The sequence below is a fragment of the Anomaloglossus baeobatrachus genome, chromosome 4 (genome assembly GCF_048569485.1).
Source record: "Anomaloglossus baeobatrachus isolate aAnoBae1 chromosome 4, aAnoBae1.hap1, whole genome shotgun sequence".
In the NCBI taxonomy this organism is placed as follows: domain Eukaryota; kingdom Metazoa; phylum Chordata; class Amphibia; order Anura; family Aromobatidae; genus Anomaloglossus; species Anomaloglossus baeobatrachus.
This window is the reverse complement of record NC_134356.1, coordinates 35,148,499-35,173,426: the sequence shown is the minus strand read 5'-3', so window position 1 is coordinate 35,173,426 and position 24,928 is coordinate 35,148,499. Positions and strand designations below refer to the sequence as shown.

Genomic DNA, 24,928 nt, shown 5'->3' with positions numbered 1-24,928 from the left:
CAACTGTCCGTGTCTAATGAACCTTGAACTTTTCCTTTGGATTAAAACTTTACCGTTGGATTATTGGGTTGGAGGAAGAGTTGGCATGTTTGCGGCTTCCCCAATCTGAAGATGGGTTTGTTGAACTTGAATTCATGTTTAACATTTTTCTACTTTTTCATTTTTTACGCAAGGACAATGCGTCATCAACAAAACATGGACTTGAATTCAGTGCATTACGTTGCATTTTTTGTGTTGTCTCTTATCTCGTTACAGGTTTCGTGACATCGAGGGACAGGATTGACTCCTTACGTCGTAGAAGGACTTGTGAAATCATATGATTTCAGACGGGGAGTGTTGTGTCCCATGAATGGGAACAACCTGTTGCATGTAATTCTTGCATTGCATATTTTTCCTCCTATCAAGAAATTCCTTTATTGTTACTAGGTAGATTAGACTGTATGAAGTTTGTCCCTATGTACCTCCCTTAGTTGGCTTCTGTATAGAATGCTCCTCCCTTCTCCTTCAGTTAGTCTAGAGAAACCATTGCTGAAGAGACATGTCTGCAACCCTGTACAGATTATTCCTTTTCACCTGCATTTACTTTGTACTTAATACAAGATTCTAGAAGAAAACTACAGCGTTTCTCCTTGTCTTCCTACAAGTCATCGTTGTGCTGAGTTGAGCTATCTGTGGAAGCCGTAGAGTGAGTAAACCATACAGTTATCTAAGGGACTGATAATTAGAGCGGTTGGATTCATTGCTACAGGAAGATACAGAATAGTCGGCTCCCCGCCGCCGTGGCGGCCAGCTGCTGCAGTAGGGTCAGCACATCACTCATACAGTGCTCCATCACGTTAGTTCCTAGCACTATCTTCGGGTTATGATCACTGGGTTCATTCATTATCACAATCATACCCTGGTGTTGCAGTTCAGCTCGTCCCACAGTCATGCCCACTTGCTTGTATCCCACTTGGGTCAATGGGAGTCCATCAGCAGCAATCAGTGTTATACTGGCATCTGGGGGAGCCAGCTCGTCTTTTCCCCAATACCGTTGATACAGTGTGTATGGTATAGTGGTTACCTGTGATCCAGTGTCCAGGAGAGCCATCACCGGTATGCCGTCCACAGCCACGGGGATGATAGGCCGGGCCCCGATATACCGGTCCCGCCAGTCTGGGGGGCCATGGGGTTCTACTCCTGAGGATTGGCCCGTGGCCCCAGGGGTTGCTCGTTTAACGGACACCGTCGGGCGTAGTGGCCGGGTTTGCTGCACCTGTAACAGATTGGGGGCCCGTTCCGTGAGCCATTGGCCCTACTCCGCTGCATCCAGGGGACGTCCTCCGGGCTGTCGGCGAGCTGCATCTCCACCGGTGCCTGGGATCTGGTTAGAGGCTGGAGTGCGGCGAGAATCTTAGCAAGGTCCCCATCCATGCGGCGAACTCGAGCCGCAAGCTCTTCCATCGCCCCGCTTGGGGCTTCATGCACTGGAGGTGCCGGTATGGTAGGAGCCACCACAACAGGAGCAGTCTCAACTGGCCACAGGATTGGCTCAGGAGCTTCCAATGCGGGGGGTTGCAGAGCTTTGATGGCCCGTTCCTTTAATACGGCAAAGTCCACGTCAGGGTGTTCTAGGGCCCACAGCCGAAGCTGCTTACGGTCCTCGGAGGACCTCATCCCCTGCACGAACTGCTCACTTAGCATCTTGTTACTGTCCACACTGCTGATGGTGTCCACCCGCTTTAGTGTGCGGAGTGCGGTTTGCAGGCACAGAGCATAGTCCCGGATGCTATCTGCGGGCCGTTGTCGGCATTGATAGAACTGCATCCGAAACTCTGCCTCGGTACGGGTCTCAAATGCAGTCTGCAGCTTTTCGAAGATGGTGGCTACAGAGGACCGGTCCCCCTCGGCCCAGGTCTCCACCTCTTGCTCAGCCGTGCCGGTTAGCTGCCCCAGCACTAGCGCTGCACGTTGCTTATCAGTCAGGGGGTACAATTCTAGCAGCGGACTAAGTTTTTTCCGGAAAACCTGCAAGGCATCAGGTTTCCCATCGTACTGCGGTAGCCAGGCAGCTCCGGGCACATAGGGCAAAGAGAACGGCATCACCTGGGCGAGAGCTGGGGCCGCGGCGCCCCCTGCCAGCGCGTCCGGGACCTGGGCAGGCCCATTCCCATTTACGGGTGCTTCCGCTGCTGCGTCCGCCGCTCCTCCAGCGGCTTCGTCGGGCGCAGACATCTTGTTTCCATCTCCCTTAGTCTCTTTCGGCCCCTCCTTTACAGGGGCGGGGTTTTGGCCTTCGCGCCTCTACTACTCGAGGAGCCGCTCGAGCGGGAATTCTTCGCTTTTCAATTTTTCCGGCCGGACACCTCCGGCGGTCACACAAGGCGCACTTCTACCAGTCTGTAGAACGGTAGGATCCTGTTCGTGACGCCAAGTTGTCGCGGGCGGAGGAGGGGACGCTGCGCTCTCCCACTGCTCGGGTCCGGCCGCTGCTGCTGCTGCGGCTGCTGCTGCTCGGTGGTGGCTCGAGCGGTGGGCCGGATCCCGGGGACTCGAGCGGCGCTCCTCGCCCGTGAGTGAAAGGGGGTGGTTTGGTTTTGGGATATTGTCCGTGAAGCCACCCACGGTTGTGGTGATTTTGGTGACACCACTGCTGCTCTGGACGGGGATCCCGGGAACGGTGACAGGGAGCAGCTTGGTTGTTAGTGCTCCCCTCCGTGGTTAGGGGGTTGGTTGTCCCGGGGCCCGGTGATGGGGTAGGGATGAATGGTAGGCGGGTTGCAGGGCCTGGTGAGGTGCAGGGTCGCGGGGGCAGCGCTGCGCCGCACGGCACGGTGGTACTCACTCAGCCCAATGATGAAGACACAGTTCTCGGTAAAACACACGGCTGCATGGACGGGTCCCACAGACGGCTGCGGTGTTGTTGCTCCCGGCAGGTTGGTGGTAACTGCCTTTCCCTGCACCTAAGTTGTTTGTACGGTTCCAATGGGTTCCCACCGGTAACCCGCTCCCCGGCTTGGATATGGGCCGGAGGAGCCCCTTTTGCCCGCAGGCGCTGGCCCTGAGAAACGGTTGCCTTGGCGTTGGCGGTGTCTCCCTCACTTGGTTGGACTGTTGCCTTCTGTCGGGACTTGACTGTTTGGAAACCCAGGAGGTCCCCTTCACTAACGGATTCGGCAAATTCACGGCGACTCCTAGCCTTGCCGGGGTCCGAAAAGCCCCTGCCGGATGGTGCTGGCTTCTCTCTGTGTACCGGTCCGGTACCGCCGGGCCACCGCCCGTCCACGGTCCTTACGGTAACTCGCATAGGCCACTCCTGCAGACGGTCACCACCGTCTGCCAACCTTGCTGTTCTGTCCGGGCCATACACCCGGACGCTGTCAGTCAGTTTCTCTTCTACTACACTTTCCTCCTTCCACTTTCACTGTCCAAACTAGACTCTCCTCTCCTCCAAACTAGACTGTCTGTTTTCTCGCCTCCAGGATTGTGAACTCCTCGGTGGGCGGGACCAACCGCCTGGCCCACCCCCTGGTGTGAACATCAGCCCCTGGAGGAAGGCAACAAGGGTTTTGTGTCTGACTCTGATGTGCCTGCTGGGAGTGTGGGGTGTGTTGGTGTTGTTCTCTGTGGCCCCTGGCTTGTCCAGGGTGCCAAAGGTACACCGGACTCCCCTGGGGCAGCAAACCAGTAGGGAACCCCTGTACAGGGATTGTCTAGTGCAGCCACAGGGGGCCTAAATGCACGACTACCAGGAACCAGTAGAGGTCGGCTCTTATGGACTGGAAAAGTCTCTCAACGTCCGGTGTTGATGTGCTCGGATATGGCAGCATGGTATTGGTAAGTCGAACTTGGCAGCACGGTGGTGGTGGCTCAGACGTGGCAGCACGGAGTCGGAGACTAAGACGTGGTAGCACATAGATGGTGGCTCAGACGTGGCAGCACGGAGGTGGAGAATAAGACATGGCAGCACATAGAAGGTGGCTTAGAAGTGGCAACACGGAGAGTAAGATGTGGCGGCACATAGATGGTGGCTCAGTAATGGTGGAACGTAGGTGGTGGTAGTGAGCAAGCTCTAGGACGAGACACAGGTTAGGAACATGAGACTGGTACTAGGACACAATAAGCAGAATTACAGTAGCGTAATGAGACCTGAGAAATAGCAATGCACTATCTAGTAGGCAAAGTTGCTTAGGCACCTCCCCTAAGGGGAGGCAGATTGACATACCTTTAGGGTAATGGGTGACCTCAGTAAACAGTTCCGGGTAATGACACGCTGGCCCTTTACGAAAGGGGACATGGCCACACGCATCCTATGGGCGCTCACAGAAGCTCTACGCATGGCCTGAAAGTGGGATGAGGTTGCTGTATACCCCGGGGCAGGAGATGAGCACGTGGAGCAGCCGGGCAGGTGAGGAGAACGGTGACCCCGCCGGGGCCTGGGAGCGAGGGCATGTGGGGGTGCCGCGCTGGGGGCTACAAGATGTCTGTTTTGGATCATTGTCATGTTGGAAAAGTGAAAGTCTACCAAGGGCATGGAGTGATGGAGCATCTTTTCAGTCACTATAGAGCAGAACATCTCTGAACATCCCCTGCTTCCTAAGGGGGCGGGTCGTGCGGTGTCACAGCGACGTCACACGGCAGGCGGCCAATAGAAGCGGAGGGGCGGAGATGAGCGGGATGTAAACATCCCGCCCACCTTCTCCCTTCCGCATAACCGATGGACGGCGGGCGCAGGTAAGGAGATGTTTGTCGGTCCTGCGGCTTCACACACAGCGATGTGTGGAGCTGCAGGAATGACAAACAACATCGTACCTGTAACCTGCGGACGCACCGACATTCTGAAAATGAACGACGTGACACAGATCACCGATTTTTGACTGTTTCACGCTCGTTCATCTTCTCTCCTAGGATTTACACGTTGCGACGTCGTTACCGGCGCCGCATGTGCGTCACTCTCGATTTGACCTCGACGATATCGCAGTAGCGATATCGCAACGTGCAAAGTACCCCTTACTTTCATGTTATGGGTTAAAATCAAGTTAATAGCTTTTATTACTTTCTTATATTCTGAAAATTTGACTTTGTTCTCATCATGATACTAATTATTGTTTTGTTTTTCCATAAAGGGAATATGTCAGTAGGATTAACCCTCCTAAGCTGTCTGTATGGGCATGTACTGTAGGTCATAGGAAGCTGAATAAAATGACACCTTTATATCTGCACTAAGATATGTTATTCCACAGAAATCCACAACTTTCTTAATATGTAAATGAGCTGTTAAGATCTATGGGCTGGACTTAGATCTTCCCGAGAATCCGCCTCCAGAGCTTCTTTTAAATGAAAGGATGGTGTCTAGTGTGAGACATGTAATGACTGACAGTCTCCTCTCCTGATCGACATGTCTCATATTGGTAACCTCTCCTTTTGGAGACAGATTCTCGGGGAGATGTATGTCCAGCCCAAAGATCTTAACAGCTCATTTACATATAAAGAAAAATGTGGATTTCTCTGGAATAAGACATTAGATCAAAGTTATTAAAGTGTCATTTTATGGCCTACATGCCCATATAGACAACTCAGGAGTATAGACCCTACTGACAGATTCCCTTAAATTCTTTCTGAATATAGGTGATAACAAATTCACTTGATGTCGGAAGACAGAATGAAATTTCAGTTGGAAACATAATTCGGGGGATATTAATCTTCCTGCTTCCCGCAATATTCATTCTCATTTTTAAATGTAAGTCTAATTTCCTTTACACCTGGATTATTAGCGTCACACTGAGTTTTGCCCTTCAACTTCACCAACTGTCATGGCGGCATTCGACTCTCTTGAGATTGCAGTTTCTGATGCTCTGTCCAATGGTTTCTCTGGTGTCTGGGATTAACACAGGCAGACTCGGGTGTCGACCTGCTGTGTGCTGATTCATAGGCAGGCTGTTATGATCCGATGTTCAATGACTACCATGAACACAATTCACCAGAGTCGTAGCTAATAAAGTATCGACTGCAAGCCCTGAACTTAACACCACACTAGAAGTAGCCGAGCAGCATGCCTAACAACCTAGATGCCTCAAACCCAGCAGGAGGACTAAATAACCTACAAGGCAGAAAGTGAAAAGAAACTATCTTGCCTCAGAGCAGATTTACCCAAAGAAAAATAGTCAGCCTCCCACAGATTGTAAGCAAAGATGAAAAAGACATACAAAGACATACACAGTAAGAGCAAGATGGAGCAAAGAGAGGCCACACTATACTAAATACGAAAGACAGGATAGGGAACTCTTGCGGTCGGCATGAAAAACCCTATCAAAACACCCTACACGGAATGTGCAAAAAGGAAGAGTAATCTAATACTCGCACGTTCACAATCCGTACAAGATTCTGGTAGGAAAAAACTAGCAATTACACTGCTGACTAACCCTTGTTAAGATAAATAGCATAGACTGACTAGGAAGATAAACCTTCCTTATCTGAAGGCACAAACAAAACAGGATACAATACAAAAACCTTCAGAGATAATTCACAGAAGCAATAAGCAAATAACACACAAAAGTATGAAGCAAAACCAAGAACGTAGCTTAACTTGATAGCGGGGAAGCCAGGAGGACAAGAGACAGATTCCTATTATCTCAGGAATTTCAGACAACTGGCAAAGACAAACAGCCAGCACATGCCTATATCCAAAATCAAGGTTTGAGCTGCCAACCAGGTGTGTAGAACTGAGGAACAGAATCCAACCTACTAACATAAATGACCACAGGAGAGGGAGTCCAAGAGCGGAGCTCCACCAGACAGCATTCACAACAGCAGGCTATCAACAGTTAATCTCTGCTGGTCTGCTTGCTCCTTTAATCATATGTCGTGAGGAGACCTATCACATCTGCTTCCCTCCTATTGATGCCGGTGGAACCCTTCCACCCATGCCAGCTATAGTTTATTCTGTGTTGGTCTGTGAGGTGTCCCAAACTCTCTCTAGTGAAAGTTGTGCTTTTTGCTTGGTGCAGTTGTGGAGTTTACCCCTGTAGTTTTGTACTTCCTGCTTTTATTTTCCTCCTGAATCTCTTATTGTCTTTAACTTTCTGTGTGCGTGTTGTATGACAGAGTTTTGGTTTTCTCTTGTCTGTCGTTATCTGTGGTTTCAACGCACTCCTGACCCGTCCCTCCCTGTGGGGAGTGAGAATAAGATCAGGACTGGTCAGGAGCAGGGCCAGGAAGGAGATTCAGACCTCTCCATTAGGAGTATCCCTGAGATTAGGGATAGCATAGTGTCCCCTAGCTTTAGGGACAGTTTAGGAAACCTGATTCCCCACTATCCCAATCTCATCGTGACACTGACAAATATTATATTTATCAGTCGCTATATACATAGGACTAAGTAATGTGCAGATCTAGATACGCTTTATGTCTGTAAGATATGATGTATCCAAATTACGAATATTGCGTTGCCTCGCTGATTGGAGTGTAATTGTTTTTTTTGGAATAAATACTAAAGGGGGCTTTACACGGTAGCGATATCGCTAGCAATTTGTAGCGATCGCGAGCGTGTAAGTACCCGCCCCTGTCGAGCATGTGATTGTTTGTGATCGCTGCCGTAGCGAACATTATCGCTACAGCAGTGTCACACATACTTACCTGGTCGGCATCGTCGCTGTGACTGCTGAACAATCCCTCCTTCAAGGGGGAGGGACGTTCGGCATCACAGCGACGTCACCTCAACGTCACACAGCGTCCGGCCAATCAAAGCGGAGGGGCGGAGCTGAGCGTGATGTAAACATCCCGCCCACCTCTTCCTTCCGCATTGGGGCCGGCGGCAGGTAAGGAGACGGTCCTCGCTCATGCGGTGTCACACATAGCGATGTGCGCTGCCGCATGAGCGATGAATCACAACGCTAAACAACCCTTACCGATTTTTGAGTTTGGGACGACCTCTCCATGGTGAACGATTTTCACCATTTTTGAGGTCTCCTAAGGTCGCTGGTCAGTGTCACACGCTGCGATATTGTTAATGACGCCGGATGTGCGTCACTAACAATGTGACCCCGACGATCAAACATTAACGATATCGTAGCATGTAAAGCCCCCTTTAGACCTCAATCTATTACCCCGATCAGTGCAGGGTGATTCAATAAACACAATTTACCCAAAGAGCAACAGGAGGTACCCTAACTAAAGATCCTAACATTTTTTATTTATAACATTTTAAATGTCATTTTTTGACCAAGTTAAAACTGGCATGTAGGGCTAAATTACCATACATTAATACGCTATTCAGCCGCGGACTGAACGCATAAGCAATCGGACCCTTGCTGTGTTAATCTGTAGCACCCAGGGATATGGGGTACTCGCTCCCGGGTAATGTCTCTCTTAGGGGATGTCACGGTGGTGGCCGCTGCCCGGTTCCGTGCCCTGGGCCCTTTTTGTAATGGGGATATATTTACAGGGGATTAAATTAGTGTTCATACGAGACGCCACTTGCAGTGTTGCGGCTATATAGATGGAGCCGCTGCTGCAGAATGTCACTACTGGGGCTGGTGTTATTTGCAGCCTGGATGGTAGGCCCTCCACAAGTAGGGCCTGGCCCCAGAGGGAAGGTGATGTGACAGGTGTTAGAAGAAGGGAGTCCACACCAAAGTTCAGTGCAACTGGTTTTACTCACTGCTGGTTGGTGATAACTGGTTGCCCGAGACCGGCTGGTTTCACCTCCAGGTCCCCTTCATTCCAGTGCCAGTCTGGTTCTCTGGTACCTTCTTCCCCTGCACCTGTCTCTGGTAAATGGGTCCCCATGGAGTAGAGCAACTGGGGGTCCCCGTCCGATGGTTTGTCCACTTCTGTCCGCCTGACCGTAGCTTGAACCTTGTGGGGTTGGAGTCTCTGGTCCTGTCCCCGGCTCTCCCTTTGCTACTGAGTCTTCGAATTCTTAGGGTCAGCAAGATCCTTGATGGTCTCCTTGCTGTGCAGGTGTTAACAGGTCGGCTTGGAGCTCTTTCCTGTCCTAGGGTCCCGTACCCCGTTGGTGCGTAGTTCCGGGATGTCACTTAACTTCCACCTTTACTCCTCGCCTGTCTGACACTTTCTGACTGCTCTCTGACTGCATTGTATCACTGCAGTCTCTCTTCTGACTACTGTCTTCCTGTCTTCTCTGTCCTCAGTCCTCCCCTCCCACCTGGTCAACTAGTGGACTGGACTGGCTCCACCTCTAGGTGGCCATCCATTGGTCCGACCCTAGCTTATTACCATTGTATGGGGAATGTTGGGGAAAACTGGGATTACCTGGGGTTTTGGTGTTACTAGCTCTGGATCTCCGGGTCCCTAAGGGGGTAGGCCCTGTATCCTTGTGGGGATGCAGAACCTTGTAGCACCCTGAGGGGCGCTACAAATCCATATAAGTAACACGTTCCACCCTACACTGCCTATCTAAAAGCTTTCAGCTAATAGCCTCCCCATATATATGCTATAAAGCCTCAGCCCCCTGATGAAGCCAGTTCAAGGTGAAACATGTTGGGGAGGCTATTAGCTGAATGGTTTTAGATAGGCAGTGTAGGGTGGAACCTGTTACTTATATGGATTAATAGGGCAAGGGTCCGATTGCTTATGCGTTCAGTCCGCGGCTGAATAGCGTATTAATGTATGGTAATTTTGCCCTGCACGCCAGTTTTAACTTGGTCAAAAAATTACATTTAAAACGTTATAAATAAAAGTTAATTTTTAGGATCTTTAGTTAGGGTACCTCCTGTTGCCCTTTGGGTAAATTGTGTTTATTGTTTTTTTGGGGCACTTTGATGGCAAAAAAGCACTGAATGTTGAATTTTTAATCAGAAACAGATTAACACAAAGTGTTGGTGATGCAGCCAGTTTAGCACTGGTGAGCTCACTGCGTAAATTGTGACAATTCACCATTGCCTCTGCTCCTTGCAGAGCCATTGGGTTTTGTCTATTGCTCGGTTGTTTGTATTCCCCGGGTCCTTGCCGGTGGGTGGGGCTTGTTTAGTGCCTCGTTCCAGTAATCGTTTTGCTTTATCTTGGGCTGTTTCCTCCGGAACGTCGCCAGTGATAGTTCCTGCTCTGCAGTGTGCGCTTCTGGTTCCCGTGAGTTTGTTCTCCTCCTCGTCCCGCTACAGCAACTCCTCTCCCTGTCCACCTCTCTGTCCATCTTGCCTGAGCTCCCTGACTTCTTGACCCTCAGTCCCACTTTCCCCCTTTCGTACTGACGGTTCCCTTCGGCTTCTGACCCCGGCTTGCTCTCTGACTATGGTTCTGCTCCCCATCTGTATCTGACGTTACCTCCCGGCTACCGTCCTTAGGCTTAGGTTTCGGCTCCTCTTCCTCCTTTGCACTAACGTGACCTCCCGGCTCTGACTCTCAGCGTGTACGTTCATTCTGCTACCTACCCGTCTAGATACTGGTGAGATCTAGTGGGCAGACGCTGCATTTCATCTAGGAGCTCTACATCTCTCCTGCGCCCCCTGGTGGTAGCATTACATAAATGATTTATAGGGGAAGCTCTCTTGTAGTTTAAGGAGTTGTCCACAAACCTAAAATGTTTCCAAAAAACCCATAAAATTGTATAAAATAATAAAATATGTAATAATACTTTCCATACCAATCTGTTCCAGAACTTCTAGTCTCTGTTCTTTCTGCTCCATCAGTGAGTTGTGACCTCAGTGATTGGCTGCAGTGGTTTCATGTCTGTGTAGTCTTGTCATTTGTAAAGTGGGAAGAACAGATTGATGGAGGAAATATTTTATAGTAATCAAAGAATGTTTTGCAAAATTGTAGGTGCTCCGACAACCCGTTTAATTTTTGAGGCTCGGAGTCGGCACTACTAGGAAAGCACCAAGGTGTTTGGACCATGGGGTTCCAGTAAGTGCTACAGTCCTGGTATCCTGCCGATCAGGAGTTAGAGGGTGGAAAGGTAGTCGTCCTGCCTGAGGAGCCATTCTAGTTTCTCTGCCACACAAAAAGGACATGATGAGGGAGGTCCTCTTGAAGCGATAAACCGAGGGCCCTCTGCTCTGCAGAGCAAGTCACAGGATCAGACGGATTGAAGGATAAACCAGGGAGAATGTTTATCTACAAGGAATAACAAACGCAAGTCTGTCGCCCAGGGTTATGGGGTACTCGGTCCCCGTCCAGTGGTTTTTCCACTTCTGGCCGCCTGACGGTAGCGTGAACCCTGTGGAGTTGGAGTCTCTGGTCCTGTCCCCGGTTCTCCCTTTGCTACTTAGTCTCGGATTTTTAAAGTCAGCGAGGTCCTTGATGGTCCCCTCGCTGTGCAGGTGTTATCAGGCCTGCCTGGAGCTTATACCTGACCTAGGGTCCTGTACCCCGTTGGTGCGTAGTTCCAGGAGTACTCCACCATACTCCACCATAAACTACCCTCCTGGGCACCAGGTTACTGCTCACTCCAAGTCAGTGCGTCTCCTCACGTCCACCTACACTGCCTTACTCCGACTTGACTACTGTCCACTGTCTGCCCCATCCACCTACTCAACTAGTGGACTGGACTGGCTCCACCTCTAGGCGGCCATCCATTGGTCTGACCCTAGCTTTGTACCATTTTATGGGGGATTGTTGGGGAAAACTGGGATTTTGTGAAGTGTTTGTGTGTGACCGGCACTGGTCTTCTGGGACTCTAGGGGGTAGGCCCTGCATCCCGGTGAGGATGTGTCACGGGCGGAGAAGGGATTTCGGGGAACGCCGCTCGCCTCGGGGAATCGCTGGCGCTCGGGTCCGGTGCTTCTGCTCCTCGATGGCTCGAGCACGGAGCCGGACCCGGGGGCTCGAGCAGCGCCTCCTCGCTCACGAGTGAAAAGGGAAGGTTTGGTGGTGGGATGTCGGTTGTGACGCGGTTGTGGTGATGGTGGGCACCACCGCTGCTGGTGACGGGGGTTCCCGGGAGCGATGGCGGGGAGCAGCTGAGGTGTTGGCCCCTCCGTGGGTAGGGGTTGTTGGTCGCGGGGCCCCGGTTGGGAGAGTCGGATGTTGGTGGGTAGGGGATAGGTGCAGGTGCCGATGCGGGGAGGCAGCGCGGCTACGGGGTCAGCGTTACGGTGCAGCGCTGTGCCGGATGGCACTGGTGTACTCACTCAGGTAGTCAATGACAGAGTCTCTGGTAAACCAAACGGCTGGATGGACGGGGCCCACAGCCGGCTGCGGTGTCTTCACTTCTCCCGGACGAGTTGGTGGCGGCTGTCTTTCCCTGCACCTGTATGTATGTGTTTGACCCCTATGGATTCCCACGGGTGGTCCGCTCCCTGGCTTGTACGTGTCGGGAGAGCCCGTTTTGCCTGCAGGCGCTGGCCTTTGCATCTCTGGCCGTTGGCGGTGGCTCTTATCCGGACGGGTTGGACGGTTGCCTTCTAACGGGACTTGGGTGGGAATGAACCCCTGAGGTCCAGACCTCAATCAGATAATTTGACCTTTACGGCGGCTTCCGAGCCTAGTCGGTGTCTGAGTACCCTGCCTTGGTGCTTAGCTGCACTCCGCTCCCCGGTTCGGTACCGGCGGGCCACCGCCCGACCCCGGTCCTACGGTTCCGCAGACGTCCACTAACTCCTGCAGATGGCCCCCACCGTCTGCCAACCTTGCTGACAGTGCCTGGGCTCCGACCCAGACACACACAGTCACTGCTCCTCTCACTTCCACCTCTGCACTTCAACTCTACTACCACTTAACTAACTGCTTTTCCCGCCTCCAGGACTGTGAACTCCTCAGTGGGTGGGGTCAACCGCCTGGCTCCGCCCCACCTGGTGTGGACATCAGACCCTGGAGGGAGGCAACAAGGATTTTTGGGTTGACGGGTGTTCCCTACCAGGGGAGGGTGTGTGTGTGTTGTTCTACTGTGACCCCTGGGGTTCAAGGCGTCACAGATGCAGAACCTTGTAGCTCCATGATGGTTTTAGGGGTGCTACACAAGCTGCCAAGCAGTGGGAGGGGGGAAAAAGGAGTAAAGGTGGGAAAACACCCCTCTATACAACAGTATACTCTTTAGTTGAAGTGACTGACCAGGTTACCACAACTAGAACAACATACACTATAGATTTCACAGCAGTACAGCGATATACTGTACATATATTCAACACTAAACAATCCGGCTCTGTCCTCTATCCTAACTGGTCTCCCCTAAAGGGACTGTGCGGATACCGTACTCTACGGAGACCTAATATTGTTCCCTAACTGCTATACCCTGGCGTACACTCATGACACTGTCCACAGGACTAGTCCGCTCTGGGGCTTAACAGTATGGTGGTGTGCACTTCACTCCGGAAGGGCAATGCAGGACATTTCTTCCCATGATTCACAGGACAGCTGGGCTCATCCAGGCGGCGTCTTCTAGCAGACCGGATATTGACTCTCCTGTGTGCGTCCCTCTGCAAGTCCTGCACTCTCTCTGTCTGCCACTTCCTGCGTCTTCCTGCACTTTTCCTCAGGGCAGACCAAACAAGCACACAGCAGCAGGGGAGATGCGGGTCATTCCATTGTGCTCTGCAGGGGAACCAATCTCTTAAAGCCACAGTACAACAAAGTCTTAAAGTCACAGTAAAGCAACATCCTTACTAAGGCCTGCACTCCCCTACACTGTTACGGATTTTACATTAGAACCTCAGAATCAGACAGCCCATGTGGCCAATGAGTTCCAGCCACTTTTTAAGCTACTGTTGGCTAATTCAAAAGACTAGTGGCTCGGTGTTCTACTTTGGAAAACATAGCCAAAATGATCCTCCATAGCCATTGAAAAACATTGAAAGGGGTTGTCCGGTTGGGATAGGATCAATAGCAGATCGGTGGGGATCCGACATCCGGTATCCCCACTGAATAGCTGCTTTTAGGGCTATATATAATTGGCTTACGTATAAGAATGTCATGATACTTGTATTGGAAGTCACCTTACATGTTCTTCATTTGTCTTCATGCAGGTTGCTCCTTGTAGTCCTACTAACCAGAATTGGAGATGTATGGCGGATCCTCCAGAGATGAATATGATCAAGACTGCTATATATGATTTATTAATTGCTTTGGATTAACATTGACCTTGTTGGGGGTAGAAATACCAGTTGAAGACCTAAGTTATGTTAATATAATACATATATCATTTAATGCTTATTTGGTACTTTTATAGTATGTCATGTAATATTATAATAGTTTATGCACTATGCAATGTAAGCTAAATGTTATTTCTAGGTACTGTTACTGACAGCAATGCCATAAAATGTATATTTTACTACATTTATTGTGTTGTATGATGCCACAGATTTATTAGAGGCGAGCAATTTGATTCTATGTTTCGCAATATGGAATGGTGGGTGGCAGCGCATATAGCCATAGCAGAAGAAGCTGTGTGCACCATAGCTAGCTAGCAAGTGGGGGTGAGTAAACACTTGCTATTAACGTATTAAAATATGCCACCCTATATTTTGTGAGAGCGTCAGAGAAGTATAAAACAGCTCCAATCTGAATGGCAGGAAACTAAATTTATCCTACAAGGAGAAGCTCTCACTACTTGCATAGGTACCGCTATTAGAGACGTATTGCACCATAGCTAGCTAGCAAGTGGGGGTGAGTAAATACTTGCTATTAACGCATTAAAATATGCCACCCTATGTTTTGTGAGGGCCACAGAGAAGCATAAAACGGTTCCAGCCTGAATGGCAGTTAACTATATTTATTTTATGAGGAGGAGCTCCGACTACTTGCATAGGTAATGCTATCAAAGGGAAAGAGGTATGCTACGGCAAAGGGATGCATAAAATGTTATGCCTAGATTTCAAGCATGGATCTGGCAGAGTAAGTGAGGGGGGGAAAATAGATAACTCAACGGAGTCTGAAAGCTGATGATGGACTCTAAAGATGAATGTCGCATACAAGACATCAAAGGAACTGTAGCTGTTGTGTGAAGGAATATGATGGAGTTACTGAAAAGAGTAGGTGGCAACTATGTACAAAGTGCAAGCCAAGTCATTGTAGTCAAAGAAATTGACTTATAATCAGCACTATGTGTTTGCTGTGTTACCTAGAAAGTGGCACAGAGGTTGTTGCTGAATGAATGAAGGAGGTGTTGCTGAAGTAATTGCAAGCAGAACATTGCAATGTTGTCAAAGGTAAATCCACTGTGAAAAGTACCAATTATTTTCTTCTATTCAAGTCAATCTATTGCTTTTTGTGGGATTGTTTAAACTATCAAGCTTCATTGTGTAATGTAAGTCTGTATAAACATCAAGCAAGCTACATCTTTGTGAGTAAAGCTATTGAACTAGTATTTGTGTGCAATTGTATCTTTGATTGTTTCTCACAGTAATATAGACTGGATATGAGGTCTTTAGGTACCTTCACACATAACGACTTACCTGCGATCCCGAAAACGATGCGACCTGATAGGGATCGCAGGTAAGTCGCTGGGAGGTCGCAAGTGAGATGTCACACAGTGAGATCTTACCAGCGATGCAGAAACAATACAGGTCGCAGTAGCGACCTGTATAACGATCTCTGCAGTCACTGGGACCCTGTCCCACAGTGTCATACACAGCGATGTGTCCTGCCCAGCAGGACGTCGCCTTTGAAGAAAATGGCCTGGACCATTCTGCAACGACTAGAGATCTCACAGCAGGGGCCTGATCGCTGGTAAGTGTCACACATAACGAGATCGCTAACGGGATCGCTACTGCGTCACCAAACCGTGACTCAGCTGTGATCTCGCTAGCGATCTCGTTATGTGTGACGGTACCTTTAGTGTTTCTAAAGATTGATTTCTGTGTCCACAAAGATACTCTCCCCTCTCCTCGTTGCATACCAGTGTACATCCCCTTCCCTTCTGCTATCTCTAACACTAAGAGAAGGGAGAGGAAGAGCTGTCAGAGCCAGGAACTCTGACTGATTTGTAACATTTTTGCAGATGCCTTAGCTAAACGAAGCCTTCCAGATAGTTTATGTTATGACACGTAATATGGTATGTGCTAAAACTAGAAGAATTCAACAAAGGTATTGTGAAATCACTTTCATGGAAGTACCTTATCGATATATAGCTAGATTGTGCTGTTAACTCCTTAATGACGCAGCCAGTTTTTATTTTTTTTCCTTCTCTTCTTTCAGGTATGATAACATTTTTAATTTTTTTAATTAACATCACTGCATGAGGGCTTGTTTTTTTTGCATGATGAGGTATACGTTTCAATGGCATGATGTACAGTAGTTAATCATATACACTGGAATGTCCTGACACATGGAATACAATTTCCAATATCTAATGGAGGAAAATTGTAAATCCAATGTTTTTTGGGGGCAGGGAGTGTTTTACAGCATTTATTGTGCCGTAAAAATGGCTTGCCTAAATGATGGTCCTGTGTGAAGGCTTAAATTATTGTGCTGAACAGTAGTGTACACACAATAACCCCAATTCATCCAAGATTTAAGTTTAGGAAAGTTGCAAAATTTTATCGCATCATGAGGATGCGCTAAAATTTTGTGACTTCTGGCATAGCCATGCCATTTTCTTTGCCTAGTTCCAATAAAGTGGTCAAAGCTGGGGCGGGATGGGGGTATGGCATCCGCTGTGGTGCCCCTGAGGCTTCAGTCGCCACAGGGTACTGCACCTCTCTTAAGGTGCAGTATTCATCTCGGGTAAGGAGGGGGTTAATCACCGTTTTTTTCACATTTCCACCTTACATACAGCTTAGGTGCCTTCTCACTGGGGAATGGACTAGGGTAGGCTGGGGGTGGCCATCACAAAGCATGGGACTTTCCTGGTCACGAGGACAACCACCTGTGGGGCGGTAGAAGTAGGAGCAACCTGGACACATTCTACAGTTAAGTTGGGACTACAGTTCTGGAGACACGACACCACTTTCTTCTTCTTTTCTTCACGGTACCCGAGGCTTGGCGAGGAAGGTTCAGCCCAGGTTCCTCACTTCTGAAGGGGCATCCCTGGTTGCACTGGTTGCTATTTCTAACTTATCCGGAATCGGCTGGAGCCCATCACGGTGGAGACCGGCACCTTCTGAGCATTCCACGGACAGTGGGTAAAGACCTGGAACCGCGACTACTGTGCCCACCCTTTCATTGCCGGTGCCCCGCGCTTCGGCGCCAATGGTCACTACTACCTACATCATCCTCCTTGGGTCCTAGCTTCACCTGCGGGAAGCTGAACTATCCTAGGTGCGACACCACCTGCCCCAGAGGACAGCGACCGCAGCGGTGGCTAATCCCTGGTCGCATACCGCAGGTGGTGTGTGTAGACAACTCTCAACTACCTCCACCACCCATCCTCATCCCCTTTTATTGTACGCCTCGGGGCCACAAAGCCGGGCAGGGCCACCCGTGACATCCCAGACCTGACATCACCGGCACGGCGACGAGTACATTTAACCACTGCCCCGTGGGTGCTACACTGCCACTAATCAAATTGACGATGAATAGCGGCATCCGCTAAGCCACAAACCTTGCTCTAGCAGTCGGAAGATGAGGGCCTGGAGAATATATACAATTTTTTTTGTGAGCAATTTTTTCTTTAGTTTTTAGTTCCCCTATTGGACTTAAACCTGCAATTGCTTGTACCATGTAATGCAATACTTCAGTATATGGTACAAATAATCTTCTAAGGAACACCAACAGGGGATTTTTGTTTTCTACTTAGCTATGATTGCTACTGTTATAGGTGGCTGCCAGATGTATAACACAGCCGGCACCAGTCATGGAAGGAGCAATCCTGATCCTGCTCCGTACAGCCGCACTCTGCCTATGAGATAAGTTATAGGGGAGGAACGTGTTAATACTAATAAGGGACTTATCATTATAGGCTATTTTTGTGCTGATCTTATTATATATGGACATAGAAATCAATATAGCCACCATATCTATACCCATGCCGCAAAGATGTCATTTACAGGCATCCCTTGGTGTGTTTGCAGGTGGCAGCCATGAGCAAATGATGATCGGACATGCCACTCGCAGACACCAAATGATTTGGATAATAGCTTCATATTGGTTCCTTTATTTTGCCCATGTTGGATGAGGTCACATAGGGAGCGCCAAAAAACAAGTGACAGAGGGATACTGTCGTGGGTATGACCCGCTCTGGGTAGACCTCTGGCGAGCCTGGGATCAGAAGGTCATAACACCTTATTTCTCGCTGATCCACTACTTGTATTTGAGTTAAATCTACTTGCTATTAGTGCTGTAGGGGTTAAGGACTAATTCCTATCTAGCTGTCCTTTGTTCTTTTAATTCCAGGTGCTGCTCTGTTGTGACCACTCGCCTTTGCTATAAAAACTCACGAGTCTCACCATCTGACGCCGGTAATAGAATCATCATTCTTATGCTGACCACTTTGAAGGAGCCAGTCTCTGGAAGAAGCTGACAGTGGCAGCCGTAGTGTTTAGCTGCATTGTAGTTGCCTTGAGTGTTTTCCTTTTTGTGTCTACATCCCCCTGTCTGTTTCCCTTTTCTTGTGTTGTATTACTGCAGTGGGGAGACTAGTGCTCTCACCGGCCTTCTCACTAGCCAGGTGAGTTCAGGTTAAGCAATGGCCTAGGCACGTGATAGGCAACAGGGGGGAAAGGACCCATATAGGGTGTCACGCTCCCCGGGTCCCCTGCGCTGCCCTCCGGCTCACCTGTCACGCTCCCCGGCTCCCCTGCCTCGCTTCCCGGTTCCTTGGTCCGGTCACCGCCGCTCCCCGCTCTCCAGCATCCATTGCCGGCGCGTCCCCGGCGTCCTGGTCCCCGCTCCCGGCGCCCGTCGGCTTCTCAGCCCCAGCCCGGCCCTGCTGCTTCCTCCTCGCAGCTTCCTGCTCTGGCTTCTGGCACTCGGGCCGCGCGCATGCGCATTAGGGCGCGCGCGCGGTCATTGACCCTTTCTTAAAGGGCCAGCGTCCATTAACAGGAAATGATGCAAACAGGTACAGGGTATAAAGGGGTTTGATGTCCAAGGGGGCGGGGCCTGATCTTCGTGTTTCTTAAGCTAGGAGTCAGGTCTCCTGGTGTCTCTATGATATACTCACCTATCTCTCTTGTAGAGCCGTGCCTGCCTCGCCATCCGGTCCTGCCGAATCCCGAACCCCCGAACGCTGTCCATCTGCCATCCTGACAGTCCGTACCATCTCGGATCCCTGCGGTGACCCGTCATCCCGCTCCAAAGGTTCCGGACCCCGCCTGACATCTTCTCGGCTTCCGAACCTGAGCTGCGTCACCCGGACTACCATCAGTGACTCCGTGGTCCCAGGGACTTCTCCGTTATACTCGTATGCACGGACTGTTCTGCTGCCTATAGTGCTCCAGCTACCGGACCCCTTACCACCATCTAGGAGTTCGGCCCAGTGGATCCACCTCCTGGGTCTGCCCGTCCACCTGGCCCTGACAGTAAGATCAGGCCATGGATCCCGCTGCAGCACTAGCAGCCGTACAGGAGGAACTCCAACGCCAGCGTGAGACTCAGACCCGCATGCTGCAATTCATGTCTTCTGTGGACGCCCGCCTGAACACGCTACAAGCAGCAGTTACGTCTTCAACATCCCGGGCTTCCACTAGTCAAGCCACGGCTCCAGCTCCCGTGGCGACTTCTTCAGAAGCTTCCAGACTTCGTTTGGCCTCACCACCCCGGTACGCCGGAGACCCCAAGACCTGCAGGGGATTCTTAAACCAATGCTCCCTCCATTTCACGCAGCTGCCGCATTTGTTTGCCTCCGACCAAGCCAAGGTCGCCTTCATCATGTCCCATCTAGAGGGTGAGGCACTGGCGTGGATGAACCCCTTGTGGGAGAAGGGGGATCCTGTGACCACGAACATCCAAGAGTTCCTGCAGGCATTCCGTGGCACCTTTGATGAGCCCGGACGCGCCTCCGCGTCTGCTTCGTCTCTTCTCCGGTTACGTCAGGGGACTCTGACGGTGGGTCAATACGCAATCCGGTTTCGCACCCTGGCTGCGGAACTCGGCTGGAACAATGAGGCCCTAACCGCCGCCTTCTGGGAAGGACTCTCGGGGCGAATTAAAGATGAGCTGGCGGGTCGTGACGTACCGACCACCCTGGATGCCCTGATTGCCCTAGCGACTCGAGTAGACATTCGCTTTCAGGAGCGATCCAAGGAAGTGTCCCGTGAGAGACGTCCGGTACGGCATTCCTCTCCTCCGCAGAAGCCCTCCGTACTTCAGTCATCAACAGCTGGGGCCCCCGTCCACGAGCCCATGCAGATGGACCCAGTGCGGCAGTCTGAACAACGTCGAGCAGAGCGGCTCGCCAAGGGTCTCTGCTTTTACTGCGGAGAGGGCACACACCTGCTACGCTAATGTCCAGAGAGGCCGGGAAACTCCAAAGCCTAGGGTTGGTAGGAGAGGCCACCCTAGGTGCTGGGACTCTCTCAGACCCGGTTACGTGGACTGTGCAAGTGACAACGGGAGAGACGCGGTTCACGGCTGAGGCATACCTCGATTCCGGGGCAGCAGGCAATTTCATCCAGCAGGCCACGGTAGACAAGTACCAGGTGCCTGTTACTCCACTCGACAAGCCCCTAGTGATTGCCTCTGTGGATGGGAGACCCCTCTCTGACACCATCTCCTGGATCACCAGGCCGGTCGAACTGCGTATCGGTGCCCTGCACACCGAGAACATCGCTCTCTACGTCCTTCCACACATGTCCCATCAAATCCTGCTGGGACTTCCCTGGTTGCGGACACACGAACCATCAGTCAGCTGGGGTACTGGCGAAATCACCCGATGGGGCTCTTCGTGCCATGAGAAGTGTCTGAAGACCATACAACCCGTCCGACGACCTCCGGTTCCAGAGAACCTACCGGGACTGCCCTCGGCCTATTGGTCCTTCGCAGACGTCTTTGATAAAAAGGAATCTGAGGTACTTCCGCCACATCGTCCTTACGATTGTGCCATCGACCTGCTCCCAGGAACTACACCACCTCGAGGACGGATATATCCATTGTCTCCAGCCGAAACAAGGGCCATGTCTACTTACATCTCAGAGAGCCTGGCAAGGGGATTCATTCGGAGATCCTCCTCTCCTGCTGGAGCAGGCTTCTTCTTCGTCAAGAAGAAAGAGGGCGACTTACGCCCATGCATAGGTTACCGGGGATTGAATCAAATCACCGTAAAAAACAAGTACCCTCTGCCGCTCATCCCCGAATTGTTTGACCGGCTTAGAGGAGCTCGTGTGTTCACCAAGCTGGATCTTCGGGGTGCTTACAATCTGGTACGCATCCGCTCTGGGGACGAATGGAAGACCGCGTTCAACACTCGCGATGGGCACTATGAATACTGCGTGATGCCCTTCGGCCTGTGTAACGCCCCAGCCGTCTTTCAAGAACTGGTGAACGACGTTTTCCGGGACCTTCTCTACGTCTGTGTGGTAGTGTATCTGGATGACATCCTTGTCTTCTCTCCGGACCTCCAGACCCACAGAGAGAACGTACAGCTGGTTCTACAAAGACTGAGAGAGAACCGTCTGCACGCCAAGTACGAGAAGTGTGTCTTTGAGCAGTCTTCTCTCCCCTTCCTGGGGTACATCATCTCTGATACCGGACTGCAGATGGATCCAAAGAAGGTCTCCTCCATTCTCAACTGGCCTCCTCCTTCTGGACTGAAGGCAATCCAACGTTTCCTGGGATTCGCCAACTACTACCGCCAGTTTATCCCTCACTTCTCTGCTCTGACTGCTCCTCTCTCCGCTTTGACCAAGAAGGAAGCTAATCCAAAGGACTGGTCACCTGCGGCCGACGCCGCGTTTGGCTCTCTGAAGCGGGCATTTGCCTCCTCTCCTGTACTCCACCGTCCGGAGTTAAACCGCCAGTTCACCTTGGAGGTGGATGCCTCCTCCTCGGGAGCCGGAGCAGTGCTCATGCAGAAGTCCTCCTCCGGGAAGATGGTGACTTGCGGTTTCTTCTCCAAGAGCTTCTCAGCGCCTGAACGCAACTACACCATCGGTGACCGAGAGCTATTGGCAGTCAAACTGGCTCTGGAGGAATGGCGCTACCTTCTGGAAGGAGCAGTGTACCCCGTGATTATTTACACGGACCACAAGAACCTGGAATACCTGCGGTCCGCTCAGCGACTGAACCCACGGCAAGCCAGGTGGTCCTTATTCTTTGCCAGGTTTGATTTCCAGCTCCATTTCCGACCCGCGGACAAGAATGTACACGCAGATGCCTTGTCCAGGTCTTTCATGCCCATGGAGCAGGAGGAGGAGACTACCCAACCCATCATCTGTCCTAGCAAAATCATTCCGGTGGCTCCTGTCACCCTGGCCCAGATACCGCCTGGGAAGACCTATGTCTCTGAGACTGACAGGCAAAAAGTGTTACACTGGGGTCATGCCTCGAAAACAGCCGGTCATGCTGGCCAGAAGAGAACATGGGGTGCGATTGTACGCCATTACTGGTGGCCATCCCTTCGCACGGACGTCGCTGCTTTTGTCTCTGCCTGCTCCTCTTGTGCCAGGAACAAGACGCCCAAACACCTGCCATATGGCCGTCTTCTGCCTCTGCCGATACCCTCAGTTCCGTGGCAACACATAGCGATGGACTTTATTACGGACTTGCCATTGTCCTCCGGACACACAGTCATATGGGTCGTGGTGGATCGGTTCTCTAAAATGGCTCATTTCGTCCCTATGGCTGGACTGCCCTCTGCTCAGGAACTCGCGGACGCCTATATACATCATATCTTCCACTTGCATGGCTTTCCATCACACATCGTATCCGACAGAGGAACTCAGTTCACCTCCCGCTTCTGGAGGGCGCTCTGCAAACATCTGGGAGTGACTCTGGACTTTTCTTCTGCCTACCATCCTCAGTCTAATGGCCAAGTGGAGAGGGTCAATCAAATCTTGACCTCCTTCTTACGTCACTATGTCAACGCCCATCACGACGACTGGTTCACGCTTCTTCCTTGGGCTGAATTCTCCCATAACCACCACATCAGTGAGTCGTCCTCCAGCTCTCCCTTCCATGTCGTTTACGGACTTCAGCCCTCCGTTCCATTGCCTGTATCCCCTTCTTCGGATGTCCCTGCTGCTGATACTGTAGCCCGTGACTTTGCAACCATTTGGGACTCTGTCAAGGCGTCCCTTGGGCGTGCTTCCCTGCGGATGAAGAGACACGCAGACAAGAGACGTCTGGACCCTCCGTGTTTCTCTCCTGGAGATCTAGTCTGGCTTGCTTCCAAGTACGTCCGATTGAAGATACCATCCTACAAGCTGGGTCCTCGCTACATCGGGCCGTTTAAAGTCCTCAACAAGATCAATGAGGTCTCCTACAAGCTACAGCTCCCGGCCACGATGAGGATACCCAATTCCTTCCACGTCTCCCTGCTCAAGCCGGTTGTCCTTGGTCCCTTCTCCGCTGCGGCCAGTTCGGCTCCTCCTCCTATTGCCGATGACGACATCTATGCGGTAAGGGATATCGTGGCCATGAAGACCGTACGGGGTCGACAGTTCTTTCTGGTGGACTGGGCTGGGTATGGTCCTGGGGATAGGTCCTGGGAGCCCCGGGAGAATGTGGGTACTCCGCTGATCCGTGCCTTCCTGTCCCGGTTGCGGGGAGGGGGGCGTGGGGGGGGGTACTGTCATGCTCCCCGGGTCCCCTGCGCTGCCCTCCGGCTCACCTGTCACGCTCCCCGGCTCCCCTGCCTCGCTTCCCGGTTCCTTGGTCCGGTCACCGCCGCTCCCCGCTCTCCAGCATCCATTGCCGGCGCGTCCCCGGCGTCCTGGTCCCCGCTCCCGGCGCCCGTCGGCTTCTCAGCCCTGGCCCGGCCCTGCTGCTTCCTCCTCGCAGCTTCCTGCTCTGGCTTCTGGTACTCGGGCCGCGCGCATGCGCATTAGGGCGCGCGCGCGGTCATTGACCCTTTCTTAAAGGGCCAGCGTCCATTAACAGGAAATGATGCAAACAGGTACAGGGTATAAAGGGGTTTGATGTCCAAGGGGGCGGGGCCTGATCTTCGTGTTTCTTAAGCTAGGAGTCAGGTCTCCTGGTGTCTCTATGATATACTCACCTATCTCTCTTGTAGAGCCGTGCCTGCCTCGCCATCCGGTCCTGCCGAATCCCGAACCCCCGAACGCTGTCCATCTGCCATCCTGACAGTCCGTACCATCTCGGATCCCTGCGGTGACCCGTCATCCTGCTCCAAAGGTTCCGGACCCCGCCTGACATCTTCTCGGCTTCCGAACCTGAGCTGCGTCACCCGGACTACCATCAGTGACTCCGTTATACTCGTATGCACGGACTGTTCTGCTGCCTATAGTGCTTCAGCTACCGGACCCCTTACCACCATCTAGGAGTTCGGCCCAGTGGATCCACCTCCTGGGTCTGCCCGTCCACCTGGCCCTGACATAGGGATGTTAGGGAGTTCAGGGATCAGCCTCAGGTGAGTGGCAGGAAGTGACCCGGATCCCCTCTCCCCAGCACCAGGGCCCACCATTATATTGTGCTACCTTCTGTGTTTTTGCGCTCACCGGAAGTTCCTTTGTACCAGGAGGGAACCCCGGTAGTCATATCAGATGAACACTCACTAAGTCTCACTGACGATCTGGGAGGCTCCTGGTAAAAGTGGAAAATGGAAGAGTTAGCAAATCTCCCTACACCATTGAAGTCACCCAAATCCTCTTGGAAAGTAATACAGTGTGACTCCAGAATACTCTGTCTGTTAATGGAGCCACGATCTCCCCCCACCCCCGCCCCATTCACCTTGTGTGTCTCCCCTATTTCCTCATAGACTGTAGCTTAAGAGCAGGGCCCTCACTCCTCCTGGGATCTTAATGTTGTTATTTTGTATTGTCTCATATTATATGTCCATGTCCCCTCTGAATTGTACAGCGCTGCGGAATATGTTGGCGCTATAGAAATAAAAATTATTATTATATTATTATTATCGATTCAAATATCAAACATTGGACAAAGTAATTAGCAAAAATAATAAATTAAATAAATAAACTTTGAGATCAAAAAAACAATGTCC

At 51.2% G+C, this 24,928-nt stretch overlaps 1 long non-coding RNA gene across 1 annotated transcript in view; it reads left to right on the top strand.

Annotated features, from left to right (window-relative positions):
• The window catches only part of LOC142301147 (uncharacterized), a 30,022-nt gene extending 15,718 nt beyond the window's left edge, over window positions 1-14,304 (top strand). The window contains exons 2-3 of the long non-coding RNA XR_012752699.1: window positions 5,608-5,719; window positions 13,899-14,304. This is a non-coding gene — a long non-coding RNA (uncharacterized LOC142301147). The remainder of the gene's footprint in view (window positions 1-5,607; window positions 5,720-13,898) is intronic.
• Window positions 14,305-24,928: the final 10,624 nt, after the last annotated feature.